This window comes from Lolium perenne, chromosome 5, assembly GCF_019359855.2.
Source record: "Lolium perenne isolate Kyuss_39 chromosome 5, Kyuss_2.0, whole genome shotgun sequence".
Taxonomy (NCBI): Eukaryota; Viridiplantae; Streptophyta; class Magnoliopsida; order Poales; family Poaceae; genus Lolium; species Lolium perenne.
The window spans coordinates 21,394,922-21,409,111 of record NC_067248.2 but is presented as its reverse complement, the minus strand read 5'-3'; positions in this window follow the sequence as shown (position 1 = coordinate 21,409,111).

The following is a 14,190-nucleotide window of genomic DNA, read 5'->3' as shown; positions in this document are numbered from 1 at the left end:
TTCTCCCCCTTTGGCATCGGGACACCAAAAAGGCGAAGAAAAGAGGAGAGAAGCTACCGCACCCATCAATAGAACTCATGCCCGGTGGAGTAGGAGCTCTCGGCATCATCGCGCGTAGACGCACCACGGTCATCCTCATCATCATCATCAGCAGGAGGGGAAGGAGCACGAGCAGTCCGAGGAGGAGGGCCACCATGAGCATACATGGAGAAGTCAAAGTTCTGGATCATCTCATCGGTAATGGGAGGCATCTCCCAAGCTGGTGCAACCACAGGCTCCATCTCAGGGCCAGGAGGAGGAACAGGAGCATTCCGTGCAGCCATGAACTCACACTGTCTCCTCCGTGTCTCCTGGTTAATGGAAAGACTCTGATGTGCAACATCATTGGTGTTCTTGCACATCTGCCACATACTGGTGAAGAAGCGAGCGGCGCCACGCTGAGAGCGCCGAGTGTAACTGGGTCCTGCTGCAGGATCATGTTGTTCCTTGGAACGGCGCTCAGCGGTGGGCATCATGGAAGGGAGTTCTATGCGACCATCCGGAGTAGGGAATCTGAATGGTTCCATGATGACCTTTTCACCAAAAACGTTGTAATGAGTTGCCCAGATTTTCTACCACAAATTCATGCAAAAACTCAAAAAACTTGAACATAGACTATAGCAATAGAGTGGAGTATGTGCTTTGTGTTGTGAGACACTCTAAAGGCATGAGGACTTGCAAACCCTAACCCTAACCCTAAGATCTCCTCAAATCTTGTCAAGAACTAGCAATGTGTGAAAAGGACTAGAAATTAGGGAGGAAGGGAGAGTACATTACCCGAAGACATTGTCCTCCTTGATCAAGAGAACAAGAAGAACACAAGGTAAGGCTTGAAAACCAAGAACACCAAAAATTCCCAAACTAGCTTGAGAGGGCTCAAATCCTTTGGTGGAGATGTCCCAAAGAGCCCGATCTATGTTTTGGTGGAGTTTGGGGGGGTTCTTGCGGTGGGAAAGGGCTAGATCTTGGTGGAGGTGAGCAGGGCGCCGGCCATGGAGGTGTGGAGGTTGGGGAATAATGGGGAAGATGACCCCAAGGGGTATCCCGTCCCCTATTTATATCAGGCCACGCGGCCGGTCGGGCGCCCGGTCGACCGGACCAGGCGCCGGCTGATCCGACACAGAGCCCAGTTGGCGCCCGGTCAACCGGACCATCCGGTCAGGAACCCGGTCCAACCGGGCAAGGGACCGGCCAGCCCAGATTTGTCTAATTTTGCCTCGTTTTTGCCCCTATGCTTTGTGTAAATGTGTGTGAGTGCTCAAATGATGACATGTACATATAGATAGATAGATGATGATGAGATGAGCATAGACATGGGGTTGGAAACACAAAGGTCTCTAGGCATACCCATTGGAGAGAAAATCCAAACAAGATGTGAATAGCAACAATGGGCATGATTCGAAGTATATATCAAGAATCATAAGTCATTTGGAAATGATGTTTGCAATAAGATCATTTGGCCTTATATACTCAAATCAAGTTGTAATGAAGGCTCAATGAGGGGCGGGGGATTACTCCCCCTATGTGAAAGCGCAAATGTCATGAGACCTCGAAGAGACATGCTTGGGTCCATATAATGACATTGGGTCTATTTATGTTGCACACATAGGTATGCATCGTACCAAGACATGGTAGGATGACTATCCCCATATGTGATATTCCTCTAAGCTAGATAGCAAGATAAATGCAAGAATATAGTGCAAGAAGTTAATCAATCCAAGTTTTTAGGATCAAGAATACCAAGTTCTCCTCTCAAGTTAACAAAGCGGGCTTCATCCAAAGGCTTAGTGAAAATATCCGCCAATTGGTAGGTTGTTCCCACATGAGTGAGATCAATATCCTTATTGGCAACATGATCACGTAGGAAGTGATGGCGAATGTCAATATGTTTGGTGCGACAATGTTGAACCGGGTTGTTGGCGATCTTTATTGCACTTTCATTGTCACAAAGAAGAGGCACCGTACCAAGAGACACACCATAGTCTTTCAAGGTTTGCTTCATCCATAACAATTGAGTGCAACAAGATGCCGCGGATATGTATTCGGCTTCGGCGGTGGATAGGGCGGTGGAGTTTTGTTTCTTGGATGACCAACTCACCAATGACCGGCCAATAAATTGGCAAACCCCGGAGGTAGACTTCCGGTCAACCTTATCACCGGCCCAATCGGAATCCGAATAGCCAATGAGTTTAAAGGTTGACCCCTTTGGATACCATATCCCGAGAGTAGGAGTGAGAACAAGGTATCTTAGAATCCGTTTGACCGCCATTAAATGGCTCTCCTTGGGAGCGGATTGAAAACGAGCACACATCCCTACACTTAGCATGATATCCGGCCTAGAGGCACAAAGGTAGAGCAAGGATCCTATCATGGAGCGGTATACCTTTATGTCCACATCCTTCTCACCGTCACATGAGCCAAGTTGCCCCTTTACGGGCATTGGTGTCTTCATTGGGCTCGCATTGGTCATGTTGAATTTCTTGAGCATGTCCCTCACATACTTTTCTTGAGAGATGAAGGTGCTTTTTGCAAGTTGCCTCACTTGGAAGCCTAGGAAGAACTTCAACTCTCCCATCATGGACATCTCAAATTTCCTAGTCATCAATAGCTCAAAAGCTTTGTTATGATTGGGGTTAGTTCCACCAAAGATAATATCATCAACATATATTTGACATATAAAGAGGCCACCCCCTTTAACCCGCTTGGTGAAAAGGGTGGAATCGACCGTACCCATGCAAAACCCATCATGTAGTAAGAAATCCCTAAGGAACTCATACCAAGCACGTGGAGCTTGCTTGAGACCATAGAGTGCCTTATGGAGTAAATACACGTGGTTGGGTCGGCATGGGTCTTCGAAACCCGGGGGTTGAGCCACATATGCGGTTTCTTTTATGGGACCATTCAAAAATGCACTTTTCACATCCATTTGATATAATTTGAAATTGTGGAAAGATGCAAATGCAAGCAAAAGACGAATAGCTTCAAGACGGGCTACCGGCGCAAAGGTATCCTCAAAATCCATACCTTCAATTTGGGCAAACCCTTGCGCCACTAACCTTGCTTTGTTTCGTATGACAATGCCATTCTCATCTTGCTTGTTCTTGAATACCCATTTGGTCCCAATGACATTGATGCGATGATCCTTGGGTCTCTCAACTAGAGACCATACTTCATTACGAGTGAAACACTCCAATTCTTCTTGCATGGCAATTACCCAATCCGGATCGACCAAGGCTTCATGTACCTTAAGTGGTTCAAAACTAGACACAAAAGCATGATGTTGACAATAAGTGATAATTAATGCATGGTGTCTACGAGTTACCACTCCTCTTGAGATGCTACCAAGGACTTGATCCACTTTCATGTCACTTGCCCTTGTATCGGCCTTGATCTTCCGAACGGTTCCTTCATGATCAATGAATTCATCTCTTGCTAGTGCTTGATCATGAGGGATCACTTGAGCTTGATCATGAGTTGAGGATGTCTCTTGATCATCATCATGGTCTTGCTCCGTGGAGTGAGGGTCTTCTTCTTGTTCTTCGGAACGTGACTCATCTTGAGTAGAGGATGGTTCTTGAGTTGCACTTGATGGTTCGGCTTGAGTTGAGCTAGGCTCCACTTGAGCCGTGCTTGATACATCTACTCCATCATCTTGATCATCATTATGAACTTCCATGGGTCGGATGTGTCCAATGCCCATGTGCTTGATGGCACTAGATGGATCATCATCATTATCTGCAACACATGGATCAAATTGCTCCACTGGGGAGCCATTATCCTCCAAGAACACCATGTCACAAGATACTTCAATAGTCCCGGTGGACTTGTTGTAGTATCTATAGGCGTGGGAGTTCTCCGCATATCCAACAAATATACCCTCTATGGTTCTAGTTTCAAATTTACCGAGCTTTCCTTTGTTGTTCTTAACAAGGCATTTGCATCCAAATACACGAATATACATGACATTAGGCTTGTTACCGGTAAGAAGCTCGTATGGAGTTTTGTTGTGGAGAGGACGGAGGAAGAGCCGGTTGGAGTAGTGGACGGCCGTAGAGATGGCTTCTCCCCAAAAGTTGTGGGGTGAGTTGAATTCACTCAACATGGTTCTTGCCATCTCAATGATAGTCCGGTTTTTCCTTTCAACAACACCATTTTGTTGAGGGGTGTATGGCGCCGAAAACTCATGCTTGATGCCCTCATCATCAACAAACTCTTGCATAGTGTAGTTCTTGAACTCGGTGCCATTGTCGGTCCTAATTGCCTTGATCTCGGATTCATACATGTGTTGAGCTTTCTTGGCGAAGATGGTGAACTCTCTATGGGTCTCGTCCTTAGACTTAAGGAGAAAGACCCAAGAGTATCTTGAGTAATCATCAACAATGACAAGTCCATACTTGCTCCCACCAAGAGTATCATAATGTGATGGCCCAAAGAGATCCAAATGAAGGAGCTCCAAAGGCCTAGATGTGGTAACAATACTCTTGATAGGGTGCTTCTTCTTGAGTTGCTTTTCGGCTACACATGCACTACAAACACGATCTTTCTCAAAAGAAATGCCGGTTAGTCCCACAATGTGCTCACCCTTTAGGAGTTGTTTAAAATTTCTCATGTTAACATGACCAAGGCGGCGATGCCACAACCAACCTTCGTCATGCTTGGCCGCCATTAGACATGTGGAGAGAGAGGGGCTCTCTTTCGAGAGGTCAACCACGTAAAGGTTGTTCTTGATGGCGTGTATTTCACACGTTCGTTGGGCAACCCCAAGAGGAAGGTATGATGCGCACAGCAGCAAGTTTTCCCTCAGAAAGAAACCAAGGTTTATCGAACCAGGAGGAGCCAAGAAGCACGTTGAAGGTTGATGGCGGCGGGATGTAGTGCGGCGCAACACCAGGGATTCCGGCGCCAACGTGGAACCTGCACAACACAACCAAAGTACTTTGCCCCAACGAAACAGTGAGGTTGTCAATCTCACCGGCTTGCTGTAACAAAGAGTTAACCGTATTGTGTGGAAGATGATTGTTTGCGTAAAACGATAAAACAAAGATTGCAGAGATTGTATTTCAGTAAAGAGAATTGGACCGGGGTCCACAGTTCACTAGAGGTGTCTCTCCCATAAGACGAACAGCATGTTGGGTGAACAAATTACAGTTGGGCAATTGACAAATAAAGAGAGCATGACCATGCACATACATATCATGATGAGTATAGTGAGATTTAATTGGGCATTACGACAAAGTACATAGACCGTCATCCAACTGCATCTATGCCTAAAAAGTCCACCTTCAGGTTATCATCCGAACCCCCTCCAGTATTAAGTTGCAAAGCAACAGACAATTGCATTAAGTATGGTGCGTAATGTAATCAACAACTACATCCTTAGACATAGCATCAATGTTTTATCCCTAGTGGCAACAGCACAACACAACCTTAGAACTTTCTCACATCGTCCTGTGTCACTGCAGGCATGAACCCACTATCGAGCATAAGTACTCCCTCTTGGAGTTACAAGCATCTACTTGGCCAGAGCATCTACTAGTAACGGAGAGCATGCAAGATCATAAACAACACATAGCATAACTTTGATAATCAACATAACAAGTATTCTCTATTCATCGGATCCCAACAAACGCAACATATAGAATTACAGATAGATGATCTTGATCATGTTAGGCAGCTCACAAGATCCGACAATGATAGCACAATGGGGAGAAGACAACCATCTAGCTACTGCTATGGACCCATAGTCCAGGGGAAGACTACTCACACATCACACCGGAGGCGACCATGGCGGCGTAGATTCCTCCGGGAGATGATTCCCCTCTCGGCAGGGTGCCGGAGGCGATCTCTGGATCCCCCGAGATGGGATCGGCGGCGCGGCGTCTCCGGGAAGGTTTTCCGTATCGTGGTTCTCAGATCGGGGGTTTCGTCATGGAGACTTTTTATAGGCGGAAGGGCAGGTCAAGAGGCGGCACGGGGGCCCCACACTACGGGCCGGCGCGGCCAAGGGGGCCGCGCCGCCTATAGTGTGGCCCCTCCGTGGCCCCTCTTCGTCTCTCCTTCGGACTCCTGGAAGCTTCGTGAGAAAATAGGCCCTGGGCTTTGATTTCGTCCAATTCCGAGAATATTTCCTTACTAGGATTTCTGAAACCAAAAACAGCAGAAACAAAGAATCGGCACTTCGGCATCTTGTTAATAGGTTAGTTCCAGAAAATGCACGAATATGACATAAAGTGTGCATAAAACATGTAGATAACATCAATAATGTGGCATGGAACATAAGAAATTATCGATACGTCGGAGACGTATCAGCATCCCCAAGCTTAGTTCTGTCGTCCGAGCAGGTAAAACGATAACACAGATAATTTCTAGAGTGACATGCCATCATAATCTTGATCATACTATTTGTAAAGCATATGTAGTGAATGCAGCGATCGAAACAATGTATATGACATGAGTAAACAAGTGAATCATATAGCAAAGACTTTTCATGAATAGCACTTCAAGACAAGCATCAATAAGTCTTGCATAAGAGTTAACTCATAAAGCAATAATTCAAAGTAGAGATATTGAAGCAACACAAAAGAAGACTAAGTTTCAGCGGTTGCTTTCAACTTGTAACATGTATATCTCATGGATATTGTCAACATAGAGTAATATAATAAGTGCAATAAGCAAGTATGTAGGAATCAATGCACAGTTCACACAAGTGTTTGCTTCTTGAGGTGGAGAGAAATAGGTGAACTGACTCAACATTGAAAGTAAAAGAATGGTCCTCCATAGAGGAAAAGCATCGATTGCTATATTTGTGCTAGAGCTTTGATTTTGAAAACATGAAACAATTTTGTCAACGGTAGTAATAAAGTATATGCATCATGTAAATTATATCTTATAAGTTGCAAGCCTCATGCATAGCGTACTAATAGTGCCCGCACCTTGTCCTAATTAGCTTGGACTACCGGGTCATCACAATGCATTGTTTTTACCAAGTGTCACAAAGGGGTACCTCTATGCCGCCTGTACAAAGGTCTAAGGAGAAAGCTCGCATTGGATTTCTCGCTATTGATTATTCTTCAACTTAGACATCCATACCGGGACAACATAGACAACAGATAATGGACTCCTCTTTTATGCATAAGCATGTAACAACAATTAATAATTTTCTCATTTGAGATTGAGGATATATGTCCAAAACTGAAACTTCCACCATGGATCATGGCTTTAGTTAGCGGCCCAATGTTCTTCTCTAACAATATGCATGCTTAACCATAAGGTGGTAGATCTCTCTTACTTCAGACAAGACGGACATGCATAGCAACTCACATGAAATTCAACAATGAATAGTTGATGGCGTCCCCAGTGAACATGGTTATCGCACAACAAGCAACTTAATAAGAGATAAAGTGCATAATTACATATTCAATACCACAATAGTTTTTAAGCTATTTGTCCCATGAGCTATATATTGCAAAGGTGAATGATGGAATTTTAAAGGTAGCACTCAAGCAATTTACTTTGGAATGGCGGAAAATACCATGTAGTATAGGTAGGTATGGTGGACACAAATGGCATAGTGGTTGGCTCAAGTATTTTGGATGCATGAGAAGTATTCCCTCTCGATACAAGGTTTAGGCTAGCAAGGCTTATTTGAAACAAACACAAGGATGAACCGGTGCAGCAAAACTCACATAAAAGACATATTGAAAACATTATAAGACTCTACACCGTCTTCCTTGTTGTTCAAACTCAATACTAGAAATTATCTAGACCTTAGAGAAACCAAATATGCAAACCAAATTTTAGCATGCTCTATGTATTTCTTCATTAATGGGTGCAAAGCATATGATGCAAGAGCTTAATCATGAGCACAACAATTGCCAAGTATCACATTACCCAAGACATTTATAGCAATTACTACATGTATCATTTTCCAATTCCAACCATATAACAATTTAACGAAGGAGAAACTTCGCCATGAATACTATGAGTAGAAACCAAGGACATACTTGTCCATATGCTACAGCGGAGCGTGTCTCTCTCCCATAAAGTGAATGCTAGGATCCATTTTATTCAAACAAAACAAAAACAAAAACAAACCGACGCTCCAAGCAAAAGCACATAAGATGTGATGGAATAAAAATATAGTTTCAGGGAGGAACCTGATAATGTTGTCGATGAAGAAGGGGATGCCTTGGGCATCCCCAAGCTTAGACGCTTGAGTCTTCTTGATATATGCAGGGGTGAACCACCGGGTGCATCCCCAAGCTTAGAGCTTTCACTCTCCTTGATCATGTTGCATCATACTCCTCTCTTGATCCTTGAAAACTTCCTCCACACCAAACTCGAAACAACTCATTAGAGGGTTAGTGCACAATATAAATTGACATATTCAGAGGTGACACAATCATTCTTAACACTTCTGGATATTGCATAATGCTACTGGACATTAATGGATCAAAGAAATTCATCCAACATAGCGAAAGAGGCAATGCGAAATAAAAGGCAGAATCTGTCAAAACAGAACAGTTCGTATTGACGAATTTTAAAATGGCACCAGACTTGCTCAAATGAAAATGCTCAAATTGAATGAAAGTTGCGTACATATCTGAGGATCATGCACGTAAATTGGCTTAATTTTCTGAGCTACCTACAGGGAGGTGGACCCAGATTCGTGACAGCAAAGAAATCTGGAACTGTGCAGTAATCCAAATCTAGTACTTACTTTTCTATCAACGGCTTAACTTGGCACAACAAAACACAAAACTAAGATAAGGAGAGGTTGCTACAGTAGTAAACAACTTCCAAGACACAAAATAAAAACAAAGTACTGTAGGTAAAAACATGGGTTGTCTCCCATAAGCGCTTTTCTTTAACGCCTTTCAGCTAGGCGCAGAAAGTGTGTATCAAGTATTATCAAGAGATGGTGCATCGTTATCATGAGCTCCCCCATCCATAGTGGTACTAAGGGCTTTGTCAATTTTAGGCCTATAATAATACTTCTTTGGTCTAGGCACTTTAGAGACATACATAAACTTTTGCTCCTTACCCACATAAGCTTTCTCCTTATATTTAAGAGAAGAAAATGTTGAACCCAAGGTTCCCATAGCTTTTTCAAGTTCGTCAATCCTATTGATTTGATCATCATGGACAGCATTAGTTCCTAGGACACTAATTCTTTCATCAATTCCTCCTAAGGATTTATCAAGTTCATCAGTTTTATCAAGTAATATTTCCAATTTAGCTTCAATACTTGGAAAATTTTTCTCTATGGTTTCCAATTTTTTCATAACATCTTCAAGAGAGATTTCAGTTTTAACTTTATCAACAGGAGGTATTCCAAATAAGCTCTCAATAATGCAACTAGCTTCTAATGCAGGAGTACTTAGGAAGTCACCTTTTGCGAGACTATCAAGAACATATCTATTCCAGCTAGACATACCAACATAAAAATTCCTGAGTAAAATAATGGTGGAGTGCTTCTTAGTGCATCTATTATGAGCATCACTAATTCTATACCAAGCATCTCTCAAACATTCTCCCCCTCGTTGCTTAAACGTGCGAACTTCAACTTCAGGATTACTCATTTTAGTAGTAGTAAATAAAGCAAACTAGATAAAGTAAATGCAAGTAAACTAATTTTTTTGTGTTTTCGATATAGCAAACAAGATAGCAAATAAAGTAAAACTAGCAACTAATTTTTTTTGTATTTTGATTTAGTGCAGCAAACAAAGTAGTAAATAAAACTAAGCAAGACAAAAACAAAGTAAAGAGATTGAGAAGTGGAGACTCCCCTTGCAGCGTGTCTTGATCTCCCCGGCAACGGCGCCAGAAAATGTGCTTGATGGCGTGTATTTCACACGTTCGTTGGGCAACCCCAAGAGGAAGGTATGATGCGCACAGCAGCAAGTTTTCCCTCAGAAAGAAACCAAGGTTTATCGAACCAGGAGGAGCCAAGAAGCACGTTGAAGGTTGATGGCGGCGGGATGTAGTGCGGCGCAACACCAGGGATTCCGGCGCCAACGTGGAACCTGCACAACACAACCAAAGTACTTTGCCCCAACGAAACAGTGAGGTTGTCAATCTCACCGGCTTGCTGTAACAAAGAGTTAACCGTATTGTGTGGAAGATGATTGTTTGCGAGAAAACAAGAAACAAAGATTGCAAGAGATTGTATTTCAAGAAAGAGAATTGGACCGGGGTCCACAGTTCACTAGAGGTGTCTCTCCCATAAGACGAACAGCATGTTGGGTGAACAAATTACAGTTGGGCAATTGACAAATAAAGAGAGCATGACCATGCACATACATATCATGATGAGTATAGTGAGATTTAATTGGGCATTACGACAAAGTACATAGACCGTCATCCAACTGCATCTATGCCTAAAAAGTCCACCTTCAGGTTATCATCCGAACCCCCTCCAGTATTAAGTTGCAAAGCAACAGACAATTGCATTAAGTATGGTGCGTAATGTAATCAACAACTACATCCTTAGACATAGCATCAATGTTTTATCCCTAGTGGCAACAAGACAACACAACCTTAGAACTTTCTCACATCGTCCTGTGTGTCAATGCAGGCATGAACCCACTATCGAGCATAAGTACTCCCTCTTGGAGTTACAAGCATCTACTTGGCCAGAGCATCTACTAGTAACGGAGAGCATGCAAGATCATAAACAACACATAGCATAACTTTGATAATCAACATAACAAGTATTCTCTATTCATCGGATCCCAACAAACGCAACATATAGAATTACAGATAGATGATCTTGATCATGTTAGGCAGCTCACAAGATCCGACAATGATAGCACAATGGGGAGAAGACAACCATCTAGCTACTGCTATGGACCCATAGTCCAGGGGTAGACTACTCACACATCACACCAGAGGCGACCATGGCGGCGTAGAGTCCTCCGGGAGATGATTCCCCTCTCCGGCAGGATGCCGGAGGCGATCTCCTGGATCCCCCGAGATGGGATCGGCGGCGGCGGCGTCTCTGGAAGGTTTTCCGTATCGTGGTTCTCGGTACTGGGGGTTTCGTCATGGAGACTTTTTATAGGCGGAAGGGCAGGTCAAGAGGCGGCATGGGGGCCCCACACTACAGGCCGGCGCGGCCAAGGGGGGGGGCCGCGCCGCCCTATAGTGTGGCCCCTCCGTGGCCCCTCTTCGTGTCTCCTTCGGACTCCTGGAAGCTTCGTGAGAAAATAGGCCCCTGGGCTTTGATTTCGTCCAATTCCGAGAATATTTCCTTACTAGGATTTCTGAAACCAAAAACAGCAGAACAAAGAATCGGCACTTCGGCATCTTGTTAATAGGTTAGTTCCAGAAAATGCACGAATATGACATAAAGTGTGCATAAAACATGTAGATAACATCAATAATGTGGCATGGAACATAAGAAATTATCGATACGTCGGAGACGTATCAGTTCTCCACATATCCAACAAGGACCAATTTGAGATTGTCACTCCTAAAGACTTTCACACAATAATTAGTGAAATATGAATTGTAACCGGCATCGGCAAGATGATATATAGAAAGTAGGTTATAGCCTAGGGATTCAACAAGCATAACCATCTCAAGGCACAAGTCCTTAGAGATTGCTACCTTGCCATACCCAAGTACCTTTCCCTTTGAGTTGTCACCAAAGGTGATGCTTGACTTCTTGTTGATATCTTCAATGAATTGATCAAGCACACCTCTTCCTCCGGTCATATGATTGGTGCATCCACTATCAAACACCCATTTTGGACCACCGGAGGAATACCCCTACAAAATCAAGTAGAGGATTTAGGAACCCATCGATTAATGGGTTCCCTTGCAATGGCAACAATATCTTTCGGTACCCAAATTGAGTACTCTCTATAAGCATAGCCATTAGGAGGGCCAACATAGTTAGCACAGACATCACCATAATAATCAACAAATAATGCATAGTGATCGTTTGGCCCCGTGCGGTCACCACTAGTGGCTTTGCCCTTAGAGGCTTTGCCATTATTAGTGACCTTCTTGTTCTTATCTTGAGCGGGTTTCTCCTTCTTGTAGTTGTTCTTCTTGTGGGACTTGGGAACATATCCAAGTCCAAACTTTTGATTGTTTGACCTTTGCTTACTCAAGAGGTCATCCAATCCCATCTTGTTCTTGGCGGTGGTGAACTTTGCAAGTTCCTTTGTTAACCTAACATTCTCCTCAAGAATAGATGCTTGCTCACAAGAAGATTCATTAGGATGATAGTCGAGACCATATTTGGTCACCAAGGATTCAAGATATGCATTGGTCTCAACATGCAAAGAAAATTCCTCTTGTAAACGAACATGTTCCTCAACAAGTTTAGCATGCTCACTAGTAAAGGAAGTGGAGGAACAAGCAAGCTTTTCAACATCAATGGGATCCTTCATTGATCCAAGAGCCTTTTTGTAGGATTCTTGGAGTAGATCATGGTTCTCTCCAAGTTTCTTGATCTCATCCTTGACAAGCTTGTTAGCCTTTTCAAGGTGGTCAAGATCCCTATTGAGAGAAGCATGAGCAACTTCAAGCTCCTCCTTTGAGGCATTGAGCTCTTGGGTCAATAATTGAGCCCTATCAATAGTTTCTAGGTCCTTAACTTTATCAAGTTCATAGGTTTCAATTTGTTGCTTAAGGCCTTGAGATATGCACTGATACGTCTCCGACGTATCGATAATTTCTTGTGTTCCATGCCACATTATTGATGTTATCTACATGTTTTATGCACACTTTATGTCATATTCGTGCATTTTCTGGAACTAACCTATTAACAAGATGCCGAAGTGCCAGTTCCTGTTTTCTGCTGTTTTTGGTTTCAGAAATCCTAGTAACGAAATATTCTCGGAATCGGACGAAATCAACACCCAAGTTCCTATTTTCACCGGAAGCATCCAGAACACCCGGGAAGGACCAGAGGGGGGGCACTGGGCCCCCAGACCATAGGCCGGCGCGGCCCAGGCCCTGGCCGCGCCGCCCTATGGTTTCGTCGCCCCTTCGACCTTCCTGCGCCGCCTCTTCGCCTATATAAAGCCCCTGGATCGAAAACCCTTAGACGTTCGACGAAATCCACAGAAACCTTCCAGAGCCGCCGCCATCGCGACGCCAAGATCTGGGGGACAGGAGTCTCTGTTCCGGCACGCCGCCGGAACGGGGAAGTGCCCCCGGAAGGCTTCTCCATCGACACCGCTGCCATCTCCACCGCCATCTTCATCACCGCTGCTGCTCCCATGAGGAGGGAGTAGTTCTCCATCGAGGCTCGGGGCTGTACCGGTAGCTATGTGGTTCATCTCTCTCCTATGTGCTTCAATACAATAATCTCATGAGCTGCCTTACATGATTGAGATTCATATGATGATGCTTGTAATCTAGATGTCGTTATGCTAGTCAAGTGAGTTTTACTTATGTGATCTCCGGAGACTCCTTGTCCCACGTGTGTAAAGGTGACAGTGTGTGCACCGTGTGGGTCTCTTAGGCTATATTTCACAGAATACTTATTCACTGTTGAATGGCATAGTGAGGTGCTTATTTATATCTCTTTATGATTGCAATGTGTTTGTATCACAATTTATCTATGTGCTACTCTAGCAATGTTATTAAAGTAGTCTATTCCTCCTGCACGATGTAATGGTGACAGTGTGTGCATCCGTGTTAGTACTTGGTTTATGCTATGATCATGATCTCTTGTAGATTGCGAAGTTAACTATTGCTATGATAGTATTGATGTGATCTATTCCTCCTACATATGCATGAAGGTGACAGTGTGCATGCTATGTTAGTACTTGGTTTAGTCTTTTGATCTATCTTACACTATAAGGTTACTAAAATATGAACATTAATTGTGGAGCTTGTTAACTCCGGCATTGAGGGTTCGTGTAATCCTACGCAATGTGTTCATCATCCAACAAGAGTGTAGAGTATGCATTTATCTATTCTGTTATGTGATCAATGTTGAGAGTGTCCACTAGTGAAAGTGTAATCCCTAGGCCTTGTTCCTAAATACGCTATCACCGCTTGTTTATCGTTTTACTGCGTTAAGCATTACTGCTGCAATACTACCACCATCAACTACACGCCAGCAAGCTATTTTCTGGCACCGTTGCTACTGCTCATACTTATTTATACCACCTGTATTTCACTATCTCT